General features: G+C 37.3%; 1 pseudogene; it reads right to left on the bottom strand.

Annotated features, from left to right (window-relative positions):
- Window positions 1-22,532, bottom strand: part of LOC139711254 (protein unc-80 homolog) — a 148,191-nt pseudogene that overhangs the window by 43,725 nt on the left and 81,934 nt on the right.

The raw sequence follows: 22,532 nt of genomic DNA, 5'->3' as shown, positions 1-22,532 counted from the left end.
ATCATTTTATATGTCATATTTATTATCACGGATTTGTTTGTGAATCCAAGGCTGGAAAAACAAAGATGAGTTCGAGTTTATTTGACATGTTTAAAATGCAAAAAGTGCAGATTAGATTAACTTGTGTACCTCTCCTGACACAAGCATACTTCATCTCTCAAACAAACTGTCGGTCAGAGTCCTTTTTCCTTTTTTAAATTCTAGAGGCTGTATTAAACTGATCAGCAAACACCCCACACTCTATTGTCTTCGGTTCAAAACACTGCACAATATTCTGTCAATGTATGCTTTTAGTAGACTGCTGTGATTCTGCCAATCAAGTCCAGATTGGAGAAAATTGGTCAGTGCAGATTGTATGGTCTGCTGGAATGAGGAAATGTGAAGCAATTGCTCAAGTGCTTCACTTACACTGACAAATCTTGACATAACATCCTCAGATACTGCTTGATTTTTGCCTTGAGTAATTCACTCCTTTTTTTATCCCACAACATTCAAAATCTTATACTGTTCTCATCGTTTTCTCACGCTTTAATCGGTATTGATTTAAAACAGTCATGAATTCTCACCTTCACCCACATGTGTTTGTGTAGAACGTCCAAGCCAAAGAGCTCCTGTAAATTGACAAATCAAAAAGGATCTAAAACCAATTTTTAATTGAAGTGAGTTTAAAGTACTATGCAATGCATTTGCATGTTTTACTAGTATTGATTCATAATACCCTAGTCATCACTTATCTGGTCAACAGAGTATGTGCCATATATTTCATAATAATATTTCTATAATTTTTTCAGATTACTTGGATACGCCCACAAAAAAACAACAACTTTCAAACCAAGATTCTGCCAGGGACATCATCTGTCAATCACTACTGAAGTACTAATATGATGACAAAAGACATTGGAATGCACCTTCCCCTAGATCAAGCACAACTTGCATGTTGTCATGGAATGTCTTTTGTTAACCCATTGAAGACGAGTTGCTTTTGCTGTAGCATGCATTTCCCATAGACACCTGCCCATGTATACTCAGGACTACAGCAGTCTTCAACGGGTTAATCATATCAGTAACATGGAACATGCAAGTTATATACGTAAGGTCAGGGGAAGGTGCATTTTGTTTGAATGTCTTTTGGTAATCATATTAGTAGTCTGGCAATGATTGTCATATGATGTCACTGGCAGAATCTGGGATTGGAAGTTTTGAAAACATATGTGAGTTTAAAATTAAGCAACTTTTTTTTTAAATTTCAGGTCCAATCTTAATCTGTTCCTCTAATGTTAATTATGACAGACCACAAAATATGGTGTAGAATTGTGATCTGAGGTTACACATGTGCCATGCTGTCATCGTCACAGTGTTATACAGACCCTGCCCATCTGCTGGATGGAATACAGCATGAACTCGGCGTCGAGCGCCTTGCGCGGGAACGAGGGAAGACGGATCAGTTCGTCGTGAAGGAATGAAATGTGGATACTCATCTGAATCGCAGAGAGAGAAAAAAAAAATGACAAGATCTCAATGATACAGGGAGTAAAGTACTGTACAAGCCAAACATTAAGCGAGTCTATTTTTCTTTTAAAGACCCAATAATGTGGAGGGACAATTCATAGATTTTTGTACTGTTTTTAAAAATTATTTCTCGAATGTTTTTTTCTCTTTTTATCATAAGAGCCAAGACAAAAGTGTGCTGGGTTGCAGCTCCCACCTCCCCCCCCCCAACAGCCCCTGTCTTTAGGCATGACAGAGGGCACAACAAATCATGGTTTAGTGCAACCTACGTTGTCAGCTGGAGTACTCTGAAGGGTGGTGACAGCAAAGTAGACTCTGCCCAGTTCTGACAGCTTTAGGGTGAATGCCTGCAAAAATACACAAATTAAAATCAAACAAAAATCTGTTAATACTGCGAAGAAAATTCATACATCTTAGATAAAATTTGTAACTGTGCTGATTACAAAGCAACCCCGCAGGGAACTTGAAGAAAAGGTAAGGACATCATATTCAATACACGACAAAAGTTTACAAGTTCATTTCAATATTTCCTTCTAAAAGTTGTTGCTTTATATTGGTGATTACATGTTCTTATGTAGTGAAAGTTTAAGTACCCTCTACCACTTTTTGACAGATTTAGGGCTAAAGACCTGCGAGAATGGGGAACAAAATGAAATTCTCCTTACACACACACAAACACACTCATGCATTGATCACGCATGCACATATACATGCACCCAAACAATGAATGAGATGTGTACAAAAATGTAGTGTCATTTTGAGAGATTCTTGATTAATGTTCAAACAACAAATATACATTTGTAATCAAGATCTCAACATCTTTGCTTTTTTCTTTTGCCTCGCTGTATTCTTTTATTATGTCAAAGTTAGGAACACTAAAGAAGCTAAGAATAATGTGACCCCAGATTTATCTCATGTTACTTTGGGTCACAGTGATGATGTCCTTGGTGTGCTATTGTATAATGTATACAAACTACATTAATACTGCTAGAACGCACACTTCAGTACAGCGACGCATGATGAGGATGATGTCGCGCGGCCGTACAAAAAGTAATGAACGGATTTGGATTAAATTTTCAGGAAAAGTTGACAAATGGTTAAGTTTTGGTAGTGAACAGAATCTTTATTTCTTCTTTTTTTTTTTCCCAAGGGATCTTTTATCATTGGGAAATAGGGCCAACAAATGAGATAATTCAAGCTACGTGTATTTAAGGTGCGCATAAGCCCACTTGACGCGCAGCAAGAAGCTAAGATAGAGACACTTATAGGGATTCCTTATTATTGGGAAATTGGGCTACTTTTAGCATAATATTTTTATTACATATGTGTACATGGGTGGAAATGAGCTGCTTGGCAGAGGTCTGTGCGCTCCTGAGTGTGTGCGTTTTTCGTATTTTGTTGGTTCTTTGTTTTTGTTTTTACCTGTCTCTGGAGTTTCTCCAGCCCGAGCTGTTTGTCCATTTTCTTCAGGATGAGTTCTGGGCACTGGGAGCGGCGGTAGGCGTAGAAGTCCCTCACATAGGATTTCACATCCAACATTTGATCTGCAAATTGGCAATGGAAATGAAATGTGTATCAACTGGAAAATGGTTGTAGTCTCTCCATAGTGGGTACGCACTAATACTTTTTACGGGAGATGCCTTGGATGAGTTGCAAATCCGTGATCCACAGCTTCTCTAAATCAATATCCTTGATGTCACATACCTATAAGAATACTGCAAAAAAATATTTTTGTGAAAAATTATGGCAATGCTGCTGGAAGTGAGTAAAGTACTATCGCGCCATGGAAATATCCTCAAATTTTGCTCTCTACTGAGCTGGCGTAAGGAATCATGCACATATTTCATTGAGATATCACACTATGTAAGGGAATACTCTCATGGACAAACGATCGCACAAGTGAAATTCATTGAAATTGGCCTGCACACACACACACACACACACACACACACACACACACACACACACGCACACACACACAAACCCACAAAATTTCCACTCGTATGGTAAGCCGCCCTCTCTTGAGCATGTACGACAATCATCATTATCTTGCGGTGAGGACCTACTTGTTTTTTTGTCCACTAGGAAGTGAGATCCGTGCTGAATGGGAGGAATGTTGAAGAACTCCAGACAATCCTGTAAAATCTCCTCAAACTGCATGTCCTGGATGTTAAGGGGGACGAAAGAGAGGAAATTAAAAGTAAAATTACAATTACATTGTACATATTCTGTTGATTAAGTGAAAATAAGATTTGAATTGAATTGAATTGAGTTGAATTGAAAGGTCACTCAAAATTTGAGTGGGCTACAATATAAAGACCAAAATCAGACAAAGAGAATGGTTACAGTTTCAACAGGATTTGACTCAAGAAAAGAGTGTTACACAGGGGCGGATCCAGGATTTCTGTAAAGGGGAGGCGCCTTTACAAAATTAAAGGGATCACACGTGCCCCCCCCCCATTTTTTTCTTTGTATTTCTTTTGTTTTGACAAGGGGGGAGGGGGGGGGGAAGGTGCGCCCAGTGGGCTCCCCCTGGATCCACCACTGTTACATGACATATTTTGATAAGTGTCACAAGTTTTTATGAACAAAGTAGTATTAGTTACAACCACATCATATATGGGATGATGATACATACATGTAATTACTGACTTGATTGGAAATCTAGTCTTTCATCCAGACACTTTAAGAATTTTCAAAAGACAAGGTCAAAGGCGGAATTTGTGACTAACCTCACTGATTGGAAGCTGTGTGGGAATGTCACTCTCATTTGGTCCATGGACGATCAGTTTCTGGTGAAGAAAAGAAAACGACATGCAAAAACACATTTTCAATGTTAATTCAATGTCAAGTAACCTCATCAGAATGGTACATATGTAACTGTGCAAGTTCTCTTCATATTCTAAGGAACCAAGGCAGTATTTTGCATGTTTATGCACAATTTTATGTATATACGTGTCAGCAGGACTTCTTTTGACTAGTTGATTGCAGGGGTAGGAAAAGCCCCAGTGGCTCAAAGAAGCTGTTGAGATTGCTGAGATCAAAGTAACCAATGACATCACTGAAAAATGCTCTGTTGACCGCTGGAGAGTTCATAGACGAATAAGGTCATTGATATCGTTTGTTTGCATTATTGCCATCGACATGGTCGTAACACATTGCTAGGTAGCTAGCTCTGTATGCAGGCAATCAAAGCATGTGTGTGTGTGTATGTGTGTGTGTGTGTGTGAGCCTATTTATGCATCCATTGAGAAAGGAACACATTTTGGATTCTTTTTCCCTCATTAGTCACAAATTGATAAAGTTGAAATTACCTTTGCACACGGCACATTGGCAGTTATCAAGATGGTCGGCTGTGGGCGGAAAACACAACAAAAATTTAATTGGATGTGCTAAAGACTTCATACAATAAGAGAAGCAGAGGAAATAATAGCATGAATATTTCTATGTATGATTTCACAATTACATATAGCAGCATTTGCACATATTCTAGATATCTATGTGATTGTCTGGTGATTGGGTGAATGGCTGCTTTGAGCATCTTCAGTGCAAAAAGAACAAAAAATCCCTACATCAGCAAAACAAGTTGAAAATAATTCCAGGAATTGGGAGGATGTCCCCTACTTCTACTGTACGAGCTGAACATTTCGCGTACAGATATTTCCGCGAATTGCTACTTGGAGGACATTTTCGCGTGTTGTTAATTTCGCGCTTGCGAGGGTCTAACTGAACTTAGTTATTCGCGTGTTGTTATGTTCGCATGTTGTTATCTTTGCGGTTCAAAAGCGATTCGCGAAATTAGCGAAAATAAAACCACCGCAAAAATTTCAGCTCGTACAGTATTTGTGACAAATATCACAACATGTATTAAAGAAAAAGTGAAAATGGAAGCACTCCATAAACGCAATGTTAACACGCATGGTCTTTTACGTTCATATGTCTAAGAAATTTACCATAGTGCAATACCTCTGTAACACAAACAGAACAAGGTGCAGTTGTCTTGCATTGGTTGATTTGTATCATACATGTAGTAGGTCATTAAGTGAAAGTGAAGGAGCAAGCCTGGGATTTGAACCTGGAACCTACTGCTTACCACTTCACACCATCAATGAAATGAGCTGAATCAAATTCATGGCAGTAATGAGGAGAAATTCAGTTCGTGTTTAAGTGATCACAACTTTAACAAAAATCATAATTTTCTCTAGTTTGATCAGAATTTGCTCAAATCTTCACTGTCCAGTTCCTCTAATTTTACTGCTTGTATTCACATAAGCCGATTTTCAGGGTGATCTTCCCCTTTAAAGGGATGACATAGTTTTGGTTGAGATGGCCGGCTTCAGGTTTCAAACTTTTTCTGTGATGAGAAACCTTTTATGAAGTATGAGAGAGCCTATAATTCTAAGAGGAATTCAAAGTTTACTTGATAAAAAGTGGCTTTGAAATGGCTGATATATCCAAAACAAAGCAATTCAATTAGAATCACTTTGATTTCCTTTGTTTTTTGGATATCTCAGGCATTTCAAAACCAATTTTCGTCAAGCAAACTTTGAATTCCTCTGAGAATTGTCTGCTGTTAAATATTTCATAAGTGGTTTTGTGATTATCCCGCAAAATGGTAAAAGCTGAATTCCCACCTCAACCAAAACTATACTATCCCTTTAACTTGTAAAAAAGACTCGTAACATGTTTTAAAGGTGTAAGACTCGGGGGGGATAAAGAAATGAGGCAAGCGACTCACATCACACTGTTCCTTCTTCAGCGTCTGCTTCAGGTCCTTGAAGGACACGCCGGACACGTAGGGCAGGATATGCCAGATGACCGTCAGGGTGTTGGCGATGGCCTCATTGGCGCCCTCGTGTGGCGCGCGGCAGTGGTAGATGATGAACCCGATCTGGATATGGCAAAGATGCATGCATGATGATGACTGACATTCAGAGTTCATGGTTGTATACACTTCGTCAGTATACAGAATATTAGCATCAAAGAGTTCTTACAGAAAACAAATATTATCAATCGATAGGTTCCACTGAATAGAGAAGATTGTTGATGGTATGGTACAAAGAATTATTCTATGTACTAGTATGCATGCAAACACAGTGCTCTTCCAACAATCAATGCTACTAAATCCATGGAAATAATTATATGGATTTGATTTTCTTCACAGAACAATTTACTTTCTAACCAATCCTATAGGTTCTGCCAATTCCACTGTCTAAATACAAATGCTGTATATGTACACAAGTACAGATGTATGTGTGTGTGTGTGTGTGTGTGTGTGTGTGTGCATGTGTGAATGTGTATATGTACATGTATGTACAATGTAAGTACACGTATAATGTATATTGTATACAGTACATGTGTGCACATACATGTGTGGCCACCACCAGAACGAAGGTTTCTTTACAAACCACAACCTCCCATACCAGGGCCCTGTTGCTACAAAGATGCAATCAAACATATTTCAGAAAATCAAAGGTATTTGTACATGTACATGTAGGTCACATTATCAGCCAATCAGAAGACCTACAACTATATGTGTCATTTTGACCTCAACTTTTAGGCAACAGAGCCTGGTTGGTCAGGTCAGAGGTCAAAGTGTACAATCCGATCAAGACTCACCAGGTAGTTAAAGAGGGTGTGGGCTGCCTGAGCTGGTATCTCATCGGTGTGACTGAACAGTTTCTTCATCAGTAGAATCAGCTCCTCCTTTACAATAACAAATGAGGAATAGCACTTTATACTTTAATTACCTGGTAATCAATACATTTTAATGAAATATACATTATTATATCTTATGATTACTTTATTCCCTTCATTTTGTTTTGAGACACACCACATCCCAGAAACTAGTGGTTAAATATAGAAATTTCTTTTTTATAATGAAAAGTACACATTCCCTCAACTTGTTACTGACAATAAATGTTGAGGGTAACATCATTTCCCCCTTGCATTCTGAAAGAGGCGAGTCAATTGCTCTTTCATTATGCTAGAAAAGTGAAAAAAAAATTGAATTTCCTTTATATTTTCTTTGAATTTGAAGTACAATGTGTGTAGGTCGTTTTCAACATGTGATGTCATGAACTATTGTAATCTTCTCAGCCAGTGATGACGGCACCGAATTTTGGGCCATTCTCAGATTAAGTGTTCAATTCCATGTGAGTAAAACCGAAAAATCAACCACAAAGTAATACATACAAAGATGTGTTTTCGGAAACTTCAAAACCGGTCAAATACGAAACAAAAAGTGGAACATTCTAAATGATGGCCATTCATTGAGTAAAAATGAATTGAAATAGAGCATCATATATGATTTTTGATCACCAATCAGATACGTTACCGCAAATTTACATGTTGTAATGGACTCCTAACTCTGAATTAAATTTATTGTTTTGATCCAATTTCTGTTCAGGAAAAGACATCTGTCCCCCCTAAAGATATTGGGGTTTTTCAAGAGGTAAAGATGTTGTCATCCCTTGCTAATTGGTAGAAATTATTTCTGTGTGGTAGGTTGAAATATGCTTTTTGCTGAAATGAAATATAACCTTAAGATTCACTTTGTATTTTTAGCAAATTTCGCTTACAAATAAAGTTTCGAATCCCACAAATCATGCAAAGGGAACGATCCGATCTGGAATTTCCACAGGAAACAAATATGAATTGCTTTCCTGGGGAAATAACTATTGAAAAACATCGAATCACCTTTGGTAACGTATCTGGTAAAATATAAGTAATAATTTTAGTTGTGTATGAATTAATAAATATCACCTGTTTAATTATTTACCTCATGAATTGATGTAAAAATAAATGATGTAAGCCAAAATTAACCATTTTAGACATTGTACGTAATATTTAAACTATGAAATGTAGTGGAAAAGAGCCATAAATGTTAAAGCTGAGTTCTTCATTCACAGAATATTCTCATCTTACGTCTGAATGTATTTACCCATCTGACTGTAAATATTCATTAAGTTTTGATGGATAATGCAAACAAGGTTTGAAAAATATATTTTTGCAGGCACTTAGAAGGAAGTAGGTATAGTCTCTATGAACTCGATATGCTAAACAGTTGTTTGACCTATGGTAACGTATTTGGCTCATCCCTTTTAATGAAAATGAATAAATAATTGTTCAACTTATCAATGAATCTTGAGTAGTTCTTCATATGTTGAAAAACACTAGAATAAATACGCAACAGAACACTGAAACTTTTCTCGGAAGCGTTTCATAAACTACTTTTTACTCTTTCAAAGTTTGGTAACGTATCTGGCGTACCGTAAATGAATCTGTCGGTGAAGTTACAAAGCGATTTCTACTGAATATTCTTCATTTGAACATAACTTTAATTTTTTATGGAAGCGTCATTCTATCCAGAATTGTTTTATGAACACTTTGTTTTACATAACATTATTTGTCACCGTGGGTGCCCTGAATTATACGTAACGTATCTGCTAAATCTGAAAAGCACAAAAATGATATGCTGAATCTTAGCTTCGTCTTGTAAAATAAACGTTTAAAGTTGTTGCATAGGATATGAAAGTGGCTGGGTTTTATAGAATAGAACTTTGGAGTTTATGAGCACACAACAATTTGTTTGTAAAAACATTTACAATTTCTTTTCAGCATTTTGATTATGTGGTAACGTATCTGTCGGAAAACTTGGCATTAAGTTGTGAGACACTGACGCACAAAGAAAAATCATGTGGAAGTGTTGCTCTTTTTCACCTCTCTGTCCTTTTGGTGTAAGAATATAATCCTGAGGTCCAACAAAACGAAGCATGTAATGTGTAGGGATGAATACTGACCAGATTTGATCCCCAGAAAGCACAAGACCAATGAGCAAAATTCGGTCACGTATCTGGGGTAACGTATCTGTGGTAACGTATATGGTCGATCATATTATTATGAGAGCGATATCTACCAAATATTTCTCACTTGTACTAAACTTTAATGTTGAATCGATGCGTCATTCCGAGGAGTAATGCATAATATACAATTTGTCTGACATTGCAATATCTGTCGCAGTGGGTGGGGTGAAAAGTATGTAACGTATCTGTCCAAATAAAAGTGTAGAAAACCGGTATTTCAAACATTATACCGTATTCTCAATAAAGAGCTGTTGCACAAAAAATCTAAGTACTTGCAGTGTATGAAGTATATCCTCAGGGTTTCATATACACAGGGTCATTGCATAGTCTTGTTATTTTCCCAATGCTGTAACACTAAAGAAACTGGTAACGTATCTGGCGGTGAATTTGGCGACAGGTTTCAAAAGGCTATAAAAAAAGAAGTCAATAAAAATTTTGGAACTTTTTGAGTATTGTGATTAGCACATATGATATGCTCATCGTCCATGAAAATGATATTTGGAAAGTGTGTTTGTGGACGGAGAGGAGCAATAAAACATAATTCTGAAATAGCCGGCGACACTGCGTTTTGGGGGTCTTAACGAAGTTTAACAGCAAAATTTTATACAAAAAGGCAGACGACCGCATTTGATCGTGTTTATTTCTAACAAATAAAGTCCTCGTGATATATTATAAACATTCAAATAGTATCTAATAGGTTTCAGGGAACCGCAAACTGTCATGGAATGTCGGCGACACCAAAATTCCGTATTTGAACGCTTTTGCTGAGAATGGGCCTTTTAAGAATGTGTAACTTTTGAACTGATTGTGCGATTTTCCTAAAACTTTTGCTGTGTTTCCCTAATATTGCTGCAGTCACTCAATCCACAATTATATTTGTGACCCGCTACAACAAAAGGATCCTAAACTCGCTGAAGGGCGAGCCAATCACGGCCCAGAAAAATGCTATTTTTAGGCCCTTCCTTTGATCATTTAGCTTCGAAATTTCGGCAGATGATAGAAGATACATTAGACTACAAAATTATGTTAAAAACAGAAATCCAAACGTTTTGACAGATTTTGGTGATCTGACTTCAAACTCGATTTTCTTGGCTCACCCGTCAGGGACTTTAGGATCCTTTTGTTGTAGCGGGTTACATTTGAATTTCATTCCCCTTTAACACTGCAGTTTGCTTGATGACTCAGTTCATGTTTACATACAGGACATCTTTAACACTGTACAATATACATGTAGTTATAATTATATAATGGCTGTATTAGAAGATAAAAGCTAGCAGTTTTACCTGTTTGTCCTTGGCCGTGATCTTCTCCAGGATGTAACGGAGAATGAGGGCGGGCTCCTCAACCAGACAGGTCCACATGATCTTATGTGCAACTTCTCCAACTGCGAGAAATTTATTGATAACGTACACATGCCACTCAATACTTGATGATGCTTCATACATATGCGAAGCCCACATCAATGTTTTTACATATCCTTAGATTAATCTGTTTAACATATTCTTTAATTCTATTAAAAATGACTTCTACAATCTTTTTACATTTTTTTTTTGGCTATATATCACTGATCCACACTATGGACTTCATTCTATTTGTAGCACAAAATACACAGTAATTGATTTATCCATAACAACCTTTCAAATAAGTATTCAATCTTATGTACATGTACATGTAGTATGTGCTACTATCTGGTCCTTTCAAATTTAATTGCATATTTAACACCTCTGTGTGGAATTGGTACACAAATACACTGTACATTGTATGTGATAAAAAGGCCATTCATACACATACACTTGCACGCACACATACAAGTACACACTACATACACGACACTACACACACACACACACACACACACACACACACACACACACACACACACACACTTACACCCGCCGAAATGTGCAAAGAATCAAAACATTACACATGCATAAATTAAACCAATAGTGTCTGTAATGCGCAGTTCAAATGCATGTACATGTGAACCCTCTTGTAGTTATTCATCTACAGTAGATGTGAACTTAGTCAGGTGTATACAATGCCATACAAGTGTATGCTGTCAATGAACATTAATCAACATCATTTTCATCAAAACATGAGATGATATGCAAATAAGCTGAAGCTTCCATTTACCTTTAAGCTGCTATTTAAAATCATGCATATTGAGGTATGAATTTTCTTCAATATGTCTAGATCAGCAGTTGTCATCTTACATATACAAATTTCATTTCTAGAGGGAGACAAACAGAAGAAAATTCACCCCTCAACCTTTACCCCTCTGCTTAATATTCTCTTGCTATCACGTATATTGTTCTAAACCCCAAATCAGCTGTTAGTCTTTGTGGCACTATTGAACTAACTGGTATGGTAAAAGTGGAAATTGTCGCATGCTTCACGCAGCCAGAAACTAAAATAAAAACACACAAACATTTTTGTTTGCCTTATTTTTCCAGTAGTTGCTGTCTTGACCCTGTGGAATTAAAAACACATGAAACTCACCTTACCCGGCATAGGGCGAAAAATTACTCATGCAAAAATACCAGTATCCACTTTTACAGTATAAATTTTTTGCAACTGCAATAGGGGAATTGCAGACCTAACAACACATGCCCCCTTGTTTTCAAGCAACGATGGTGTAAGAAAACAAGTCAAGTGAGACCACCCTAGAATTTTGTCAAAATATTGACTTCCCCCTTTCAGAAATAATGGTGTTTTTTGGTTTTTTTTTTTTTTTTTTTTTTTTTTTTTTTTTTTTTTTTTTTTTTTTTTTTTTTTGGGGGGGGGGGGGGGGGGGTTTCGGGGCACTCGCGTGCATAGTATTTGTACTGGTACTGGCCGAAGTACTGTATACACCATATATTTCTTGAGGTTTTTATTTTCATGCAATTTGCGAGTCAGGTGCTATTTGCAAATTCAACAATGCACAAAAATATTTACTCTGATCCTGACATGGATGTGACGTTCACCCGTACATTTCTCCAGTCATTACTGTATTCCATGATCGCAATTTAACCACTCACGAAATTGTCCAGAAGTCCCGATACGAAAAAAAAATGAGACTCGCTAAATATATGGCATATACAGGACTTGTGGAGCAGAGGGTGTGAATACTGACCCGAGACGCCTTCCAAATTGACCTCGCCATCGTCAAGGAGGGCTGTCAGGTGAACCATGGACGAGCAGATGGACGATGGGAAGAAGACGCCAAACGTGGGCGGCGTGTGGTGCGCGCGCTCTGTCATGACAGTTTCGTCCTCAGCTGCTTACGAGTTGAAATGTAGAGAGGTTTAAGCAGTTTTGCAGACTTGTAAAAAAAAGACAAACAAGCTACAAGAACTTGGCAAGCCATTGAGTAATTCATCACCATCCAAAAAAAAAAAAAAATCATGCTTCGATACGAACTCTCAAGCCAGTAGGAGTTTTTATAAATGTTAATGCACATTTCATAAATTGTTGATATACACCAATGGAATACAAGAATTTGCCTCACTGGTAGCACTGTCATAGAAAAAAAAAAGCAACATGTATTAAAACATGACAAATGTATTGATAAACTGTACCTTAATACATTATATTCACAATATTTTGGTTATCCACAAAACATTAACTTAGTATGCAAATTGTGTCACATATGTAGAGAAAAAAAATTTCATTACAGTGGATTCCTGTTATTAACGAAGTCCTTGGGACCGGCAGTTTTCTTTCGTTATATCGAAATTTTGTTAGTGTATATCTGAACAAATAAACAATGAAAATATATAGAGCCGATAATGTTGCGGCCTGAATTCTTATTTTGTTGTAACCGGAATTTCCGGAATTACCGTATTTGTTATAACAGGAGTGCACTATATTTACAGCTCTTGTTCTCAAACATTTTAACATATTCATGGTAAAATTACAATTTACAGAACTTGCTGATTCCAATGTTTGTTACCTTTGGTTGTTAGTCGGTCATGTGAATAACATCAGATGTTGTTTTTATTGTTCGTTTTTCTTAATGTCATTACAGCACAGCATGGATGAGCAACTTTAGGAATAGCATGCTACCGCGAATTTCAGCCATGCTGACAGCGTGGAATATGCCACAGACTCAATGCATTGACAGCAGTACACACTTGGCAGTAGCATACATTTTGTAGCTTTACGTAGCAGAAATTTGGTGGATGTCGCAACTCTGCGCAATGCAAGCAGCCAGCAAAAAAATAAAAATAAAATAACAAAGAGGTCAATGTGCACACAACACTCTGAACAAATTAATTTCAAGAAAAAAAAGAAGATGATTATGATACTGAAACTTAACCTCTTTGATACTGAATTCTGAAATTCCCATAGACTTAATACACAGGCCACCAGGTTCCCCTATGGAACGGGTTAAGTGAATCAATTTTGACGGGGACAATTTTGACCATAATCAAGATATAATCCAATGTGTATTTCCAGAAAACTGAAAAAAAAACCTGATATCATTTTACTCAGCAAACCTATCTACTCTGTTCACCTTGTCAATATTTGGCAACACCACCCATATCATGCCCATCCCAACTCCAAGAAAATCACTCAAAATCAACAGCCAAGTAGATTGAATTGGCAAGAGCAATCAGCCAAATTGCTGTCCACTTCCATTGATACAGTCATTTTGAGTCATCCTTTCGTCAATGAAACCTTAAAAAACAAATACAAACAACCCCTCCCTTCCCTCACATCTGACACTCTATGTAAGTAGAATCAAAGTCTAATGCAATGTTACTCCATATGACACTATAATGTTTAAGTAGTATGACCCTGCATGTAGCAGAAGTGTTATATTGCATCACAATTTCAGTGCAACCCTCACAAAAGAAAATCAAGGTTATTTCTCCAAACTCAATGCACATGCGACTCTAGAATTGCGAATCTACCAAATTCTGCAGCGACCCCTAAAGACACGGTGAGCCATCTCTCTCCCCATCTTATGGTATTATTTTGTTACTTTTTGTACTTTCTGATCAATTTTTGAAATATTTTCTCAATGGCATCGAGACATACAATGTAATACACTGCAATTTCCTTTACAACATGTTTCATTTTCATATCTTGAAGTTGTAGTTTTCTGCTTGTGCCACATGATTAAATATCCTATTTTATAGATTTTTATGGTTTTGGATTCAGCATGCATTTAGAAGGGTAGTCATTATCTTTATCAGGAGATGGCTGGAATGTGTCAACAGGGGGCGCTTTCCACACATTTTTCACGGCACAGAGCTGGCAGCCATTTTGTGGTGGTGTTGGTGTTGGCAGGACGTCACAGGAACAGAGCAACGGAGCACTTGCTACGGCGTTAATCTACTTGCTGTTGTTCTATATCAGCCAGGCCACAATGTGCGTGATACGACAGACATACAAGAGTGCTGAGTTTGGGGGTATAAGATTGTTTTGTAAAATGTTTGAAGATAAAAAAATATTATAATAATAAGCACCACTGCTCAATAAACGCTGTAGAAAAAAATGTTTGGAAGAAGAGAGCTGTGAAAGACACACAGAAATATAAACTAGATTAATTAAAGCATTAACTGCAGAACAAGTGTATGAATCTCTTTCACAAAATATTCCACTTCAAAAAATCAATGTATTATGACTTCAGTGTTGAAACATTGTAACCTGACATAATCAATATGCTACACTGTATACACACACACTTGCTTAGAAAATATGAATATTTTAAACATACTTTTTATCATTTATCATTATTTTTCCTACTGCTGATTTAGATGGAAAAAAAAAAGAATAGAAAAATCAACCTCAAATTGGCATGAATACAGAATGGAGCTACAGTCCAGGCATACAAGATATCTAGTTTTGCATGGATAGTGGAATTATGAAGAAAGTTGGCAGATGAGTTATCAACTCTGCTTATCAAATAGAAGAGATAGAAGATGATACATTTCTGTAATGAATCAACCAATCAGCATCTTCGTTACAAGCTGGACATGCTATCTACGCCCCCCCCCCCCGACTAGCCAGTCGCATTATATATTTACAACCGAATCCCAATATTTTGCCAGATGACAGAGATTTATAGTTTACTTGATCTCACTTACTTTTGCAATTGGATGCACTGCGGGACTGAAAAATATGACAAAATATACATAGCATTTTTTGGGGGGTGTACATAGACATTCTCTTATCATTCTGAATAAGTTGAAAAAATGATTTTTTTTTTCTGTATATTCAGAATTTATGATACACAAATCCCATTACACAGCTTACAAAAAAACAATGTACGTATATTGTAGCTGCCTACGCTGTAAACAAAGTGTCATTTTACCACATCATTGAAAACTTTACATCTACTACTTTGACAAATATTGTCATAACTTTAAGATACTCTCAAATATGTTTAGTCTTACATAGCAAAACATAATCACTGGTACGGCCTTCAAAGCCACAAACATATACAGTCTTCACAACATCTTTGCCATACCAAAATATCAGACATAATCCCCATCACTGTACAACCTACAGACATACCATAACGTGCACTGGAAATGACACTTCACGTCAGTTAAATTGACGCATAAAGATCTTGTATATTAAATAAACATGGACTAAAACAAAGAATTTTTAGTTTCTTCTTAGTCACACACACACACACACACACACACACACACACACACACACACACACACATACACACACACACACACACACAAACAAACACACACACATAAAACATAAAGCAATTAATGGATTTTATTGTTTTCACTATTTTGTAACCCAAGTCACTTCAGTTGCAAATATTGAGTGCCCTGCTGCTAACAGTATTATATGGACAGACACAGTGACCTGAAGACACTGACATGTAATCACAGTGATGCTTCTAACTCCATCTATGTCAGCAGCACTCCACGGCCGCATTTCATAAAATGTGACCTGCCACAACAAAAGGATCCTAAAGTCACTAACGGCTGAGCTGAGAAAATCGAGTTTGAAGTCAGATCATCAAAATTGGTCAAAACCGTCGAATTTCTGCTGTTGGCATAATGTTGTAGCGTAATGTTTTGTGTATCATCTGACCAAATTTCAGAGCTAAATGATAAAAGTAAAGGCAAGAAATTAGCGTTTTTTCTGGGGCATGATTTTCTGACTTTCAACGGAACAGAGACATGTCCGAAGATTTGGATATAGCGCTGCAGATAGACTCTGCCCCAGCAACAAGGGAGTGATCTTATTGGTCAGTGCATTGCATCCTGGTTACTTATTCGTCATGCGGAGACCGCTGGCACTAAGCTTGAATGAACATCGTGGAGGTTGCTAGGAGCATACCTTCTATCGTCAAGAGGTGAAAACTGTCTCACCTCCCTTTAAATCATGATTGGATCCAAAGGAAAACTTTGAAGGTGGTTTTCTCGAAACGCTGATTTCCTAGACCACTTGACATGCTCTCATGAAATCATCGATATATCCACAACGGAGTACTTTTATGAGTAGTGTTATATATGAAATTAAAGCGGAAGAGTAAGGGAAAAATGTCATGCCATTTTCAGAAAATCAACCTCCCCTAACTTTTGGATCCTTTTGTTGTAGCGGGGCACAAATGTTGATATGATAGCAATTCTTACAGGAATGGAAATTGCCAAGGTAACAACAAGAATCCAGATTAATGACTGGCTGTTGCCACAGGAAGTTGCTATTCCAGCAAGAGTTGCTATCCTAACAGCTCTTACGAAACGGGGCCCAGATGTGTACGATGTTTACAGCATTTTGATTCGATGGTCCCTGCAGGCTCAGGGATATAATCAAACCTCAGTCTTTAATTGTAAAATTATTTCGAAACAAGAAATTTGGCCCCATTTTACCATCAGGGATCAATATAACTCTCACCTTCCCACACGGCAACATCAAAAATTTACGAAATGACACAACAGACTATGAATGACAAAATTGTGGAATGCGTGAAAATACAGACAACCTTTGGTTTGTGCAATGTGTGGAACAAACTGAGCTATTAAAGAGAAACATCAAGTCCTCGAATCTTTCAAGTGTATGCATCATCATACTCTTGAGAATGCATAAACTGGGTACTAGAGTCACGTACAGAGCATATGAACGAACATGCAAGATGGAACACAGAATTGGTATAAAAGTAGTTTAACTTCAGAAGGGACAGAAAAAAATGACATAAAATGACTATATAAAATGGCAATGTCAGACACGCAAGGCGGGGGGTGTCAAGATATGACAAGAAACAGCTCATATATGATATTGAGTCCAGCGGCCAATAAATGATTCATATTAAATAGATATATATTCCTATACTTCAGCAGCAAATATATATATATATACATTCTTTTTTTTTCTTTCAGTGGCTGAATCTCCACTCACTTTCTGATTGATGTTACTTACTTTTCTTACTTTCTTTCTTAATATCTTATCATTCTCACTGGTGTTTTTCCTCTTCCTTTCTTTCTTTTTTCTTCTTCTTCCCCTTTATCTCCTTTTCCTACTTCTACTTCCACATCAGCTAAAGGTTATTACTGATTTATTCGTCCAACTATTGAATACATGTACCTGTTTGCTGTGACTATTTTTTCCTTTGCATTCATACTTTATGCTACATTTCTCTATTCTTATCTACATGTTCTTCTTCTACTCCTGTGCCTCTTCTTTCGTTTTCCCTTCCTTCTTTTCCTTTTATTCCTTCCTTCTTTGCAATCATCTCCTTCCTTTGCTTTAATTTTCTCTTTTACCTTCATCTCTTCTTTTTGTTGTTTTCTTTTTTAAATATTCTTTGTATATTATCCATGAGCAACCCTTTTACACTCCCAGACAATTAGAGCACGACACAATAAGATCTGGCAAAGCAATGAATCTGAGCAGAATAACGAATGAAAACACTTACTAAGAAAAATCACTAAACACATTACCAGAAAAAAAGATAAGAGCAACAACATGGACGTATCTTTACATCATATGATCCATATATAGATCATGGTTAAACAGGATGGAGACATTATTGTGTGAGTGAAAGAATGTGACTGCATAATAAGATCAGAGTAGGGAGAACAAAGACAAAGACAAATAGACATCAGGACAAACTTTACACGCCCGTACACACATACAAACATTGGTACAAAGTGTCTGATGGATATCCTGTTGGTCCCCATTGCATGGACATCCAAATTTCCTACCCGCTAACTACAAAATACATCACTTTTTTTATTCTGCAGGAATTTATCCCCGAGATTTGTGTGAAATTGGCAAAAGAACAAGCAATGACTAGAAAACCATCAGTGAAATTTGAAAGAAAATTAGACGAACCCCACTCAAAAGTTTAGACTCTTCTAATGTTTTTGGTTAAATGTGCCATCATCGTTTGATAAGATGGCTACGACAATATGCACTCCAGCATTAGTACAACAATACCAAAATTACAGTGACATTTCACAAAATTTGATTGCAACTGAAAAGCGCAATTTCCCAATTTACTGAAGGAGCATAGTCAAGTGCTTTTCGTGATGCCAGCAAAATGAAAATTATAAGGAACTCTCCATATATTTTCTTTATATCGATCCACAACTTTGATGTTACAAATTGTTAGAGCCCGCTTATGTAGCAATGACAGCATTTGGATTTAACCAAAACATTAATATTCATAACTTTTGAATGGATTATCTAATTTCCTCAAACTTCGACCAGTGTTTACTGCTATCTCTGCACTCACTGATTTCACACATAAATTTAAGCTCCATTTCCCATTTACGTGTACTTTCTTGACGTTCCCTGTTACAACTTTCTCTTTCTATCTATACATTCTCGCCAGTGCAACATTGATTTACAGTCTGCAATTTGAACTACACATTCTTATCTTATAATGATACAATGATCCAGAACATGTGTGCAAGGATGCTTTGCACAGCATATAAAATCCACCACCCTAGTTTGACGTAGCCTCAGAAGTAGTGTAGGAACATAGCATGAACTCACATGGAAAAAATAAACAAAGTCTATGTACTCCAATAACCTCACTAGTCAAGTAAGACTGATGTTCAGTTGCAACTCAAGACTGAAATATCACATCGAGACGACAATGTACATGCTATGATATCAACTGTGTACTTCTCACGAAAAAAAAATAAACCAAAAACTCAATAAAATATCTCCATACATTTTGATTCTGGGGAGAATGAGCATATGAACAATCAAAATTGATGCTCAAATGCTGATGCGCCCACAGTGATTCATCATAATATACAAATTTTGTATGTACACAATGTGACTCACAATCGGACCATTTACAATGGAAAGGACATCATAAGAACTTCTGAGAATTGCCTCAAATATATTTTTCTTTCAAAAGTTGGCAATACAGCTATAACCACAAACACTGTACATGCATTGCAGTCGAATACCTGCCTTGTGCAGTGCAACAACCTCAATATGCATATAGCATAACCCTGGTCAAAATGTTACGGCCACTCATCACAATTACTGCCCTTGTGTGACAGCTATGGCACAGCTTTATCACGGCAAATGCATTTGTGCACATCTTGATATTGATGAGTGATACAGTCTGACCAAGTGACTATAAAGCAGTGACTTTCATCCATTTTTTTTTTTTTGAGGGGGGGTGCTTAACATTAAAAACAGTGTCACAAAAATGCTCAGTTTTGTCTCACAATGCTGAAGATAAGAACATCCACAATGAAGGACTCTACAGACCAGTTTTCACTTTGGCAAAATATGTGATTTTTCAGTAATGGAAATATACAAGTGACTTTAAAGAACAATAAATGCAGTTTCTCAAAATCGGGACTCCCACACTATGCATGTGCTACAACCATTTCTGTCAAGAATCAGCAATAAACACGCTAAAAAAAAATTGTTCTCATCTACTCGCTGCTTATTTGCAGCAAGTGTCCCCAAACGGATGTTGCACAAGGTGAATACCATGGAATAATTAGGATAAGTGTAATACTTTGAACTGACCAAAGAAATTGTAACAGCCATTTCTCCTAAAATAGATTTCAGCTGCCACGAAGGGCCCTTTCAACAGCCCAACATTAATAACCCCTGATATACTAGTATACTGATGCAGAAAGAAAATTCAGTGTAAAAAAAGATACAGAGCACTGAATTCTCGAGTGGTGCTGACACGTCAACATTCAAGACTGCGCGTACATTATTGGGTCGAACCTCACACACAGAGATGTATAAACAACAGCGACATTATCATGAACAATATCAAAGGCTACCTGTGCTGGCCGACAAGGTCCCTCCCGACCAAAGCGATGCCCGGCGGATGGACAGATTTCGTCCGCGGTTCAGGTTGGCGGCGGCCTGCTGCGACGGCGGTGCTATGGACATTCGGCGCGGGCCAACAGACACGCACACGGGCATGGGCGTGTCGTCTGCTTGATGTCGACGAGGGGAGAAAAGACGATGTCGGTGTGCGCCGAAAAGGATGGTACACGGGAAGGGTGGTGGCACGTAGAGGCGGTTCATACGTGTATATGTGTGACAGTGTGAGTGAATGTCATAGTTTTTTGTTCATTTTGATTTTTTTTTTTTTTTGATAATAAAAGAAAGCAGAGAGGGCAGCCCAGCACACAGATGCGGTGCAGCAACGCACGGACACAGTTGCGTGGCACATAAGGAGATGTAGTGTGGTGGTGAAGGCGTGGCGTAGGCGTGGCCTTGGGAAGTGATGTGATTGGGTGGTGGAGAAAAAAACAGGAAGGGGGGGAAAACGGAAGATGGGAAAGGGAATGACAACACAAAACAAAGGGTTTAGTTAGTGTGAGCTATGTACACAAACGTGAAGTGATTTTGTTTTTTTTTACTTCTTACATCCTTCCTTTTCTCGCTCTCTCTCCCAAAGTCATTATCGAAAAAAATAATAACAGACATTTTTTTTTCTACAAAAGATATGGCATGCAGAGGACTGGAATCTATCTCAATGATTTTCAAAGGAAATAATAAGAAAACATAAAAACCAAGACTAAAGCATAAGCCAGTGAGTAGTGAAGATTCAGTTGAATGGTACACACTGTACATGTAGAGTTAGGATGGAGTATGGACTGTTAGTGATGGTGATATTTATTTTTTTTTTGAAGCTTTTGAGCAGGTTGTTGGTTTCTTTTGGGGGGGCATTTTGCAGATTTCAAACCGAGTTACACGAATAAAGGAGCAAGCCATTCAGATAGCACAACCCTAATGATGTATAAAGCAATCTTTCGCGATGGCGAAATGGCTGCAAAGAGAGTCAAAGCTGATGTTAAGAGCTGACAACATCAAGACTCCGTGATGAACAGACATAAAAATGAGAACAAGAGTGAGCTTGTCATGGAAAATGTTTTGGTTTCTCGATTCATGAAGAAAATACCGACAAGAAGCTACCAACACGGCATGATGTATTGTGTCAAATTCATGCGACGTAAAGTATGAATGAGGGTAGAGAAGAAACAAATTTCAATCAAACCTTTTGTGTACTCAGCGAACAGTTTTGTCATGGGACTGTATCAACAATTCAAACATCTATGAAACCAGCTTTCTTTGTTGCTCCATGGTAACACTAAACGTCCGTTTGGGATGTCACGAAAATTTACCCTCAATCTAAACTTTACAATTGACATTTAGAAACATTTAGTGACAGAGCTAGGAGCATTTATCTCATGAAGACTGAGTAAAATGTGCTGAAGTTTAATTTGATGTCTTTTTAGTACATCTCAAACAGGGAGCAAATATCGATAACACAAATTATTTTGGAGTGTGCATCGAGTTCATCAAGGAAAATCTCTCTCTGAAATTTGATAGATTCAGTATCTCGATCACATCTATATGCTTGATTTTTTTCATTTTGATGATTATATCTGTTTAACGATGAAAATATCTGTGCAATTGCAGGCCTGTGTGAGTGAGTATACAAACATGTAATAGATTAGTTAAAGAGAGTAGTCAATTCGGGTGCCATTTCTCTTTGGTGTCAAAAGAGAGTGGTCTCTTTATAAGGCAGTTTTACTCCTCACGTAATCACATTTAAAAAAAATAAGAAAGGCACAGAAAAAAAAAAGGATTTTGTAGTTTGCGCTTTACTGGGCATATTTTAGGGAAGACTTAATTAGATTCTAAGAAACACTAATAGTGGGAGATGAATTCTGTGTATATTCTGAATTTGTTAGC

Source organism: Diadema antillarum, unplaced genomic scaffold (assembly GCF_040938485.1).
Source record: "Diadema antillarum isolate AM-2024a unplaced genomic scaffold, OU_Dant_1.0 seq00001630_RagTag, whole genome shotgun sequence".
Taxonomy (NCBI): domain Eukaryota; kingdom Metazoa; phylum Echinodermata; class Echinoidea; order Diadematoida; family Diadematidae; genus Diadema; species Diadema antillarum.
Note: the sequence above shows the minus strand (reverse complement) of the source record. Positions and strands in the feature narration are given on the sequence as shown.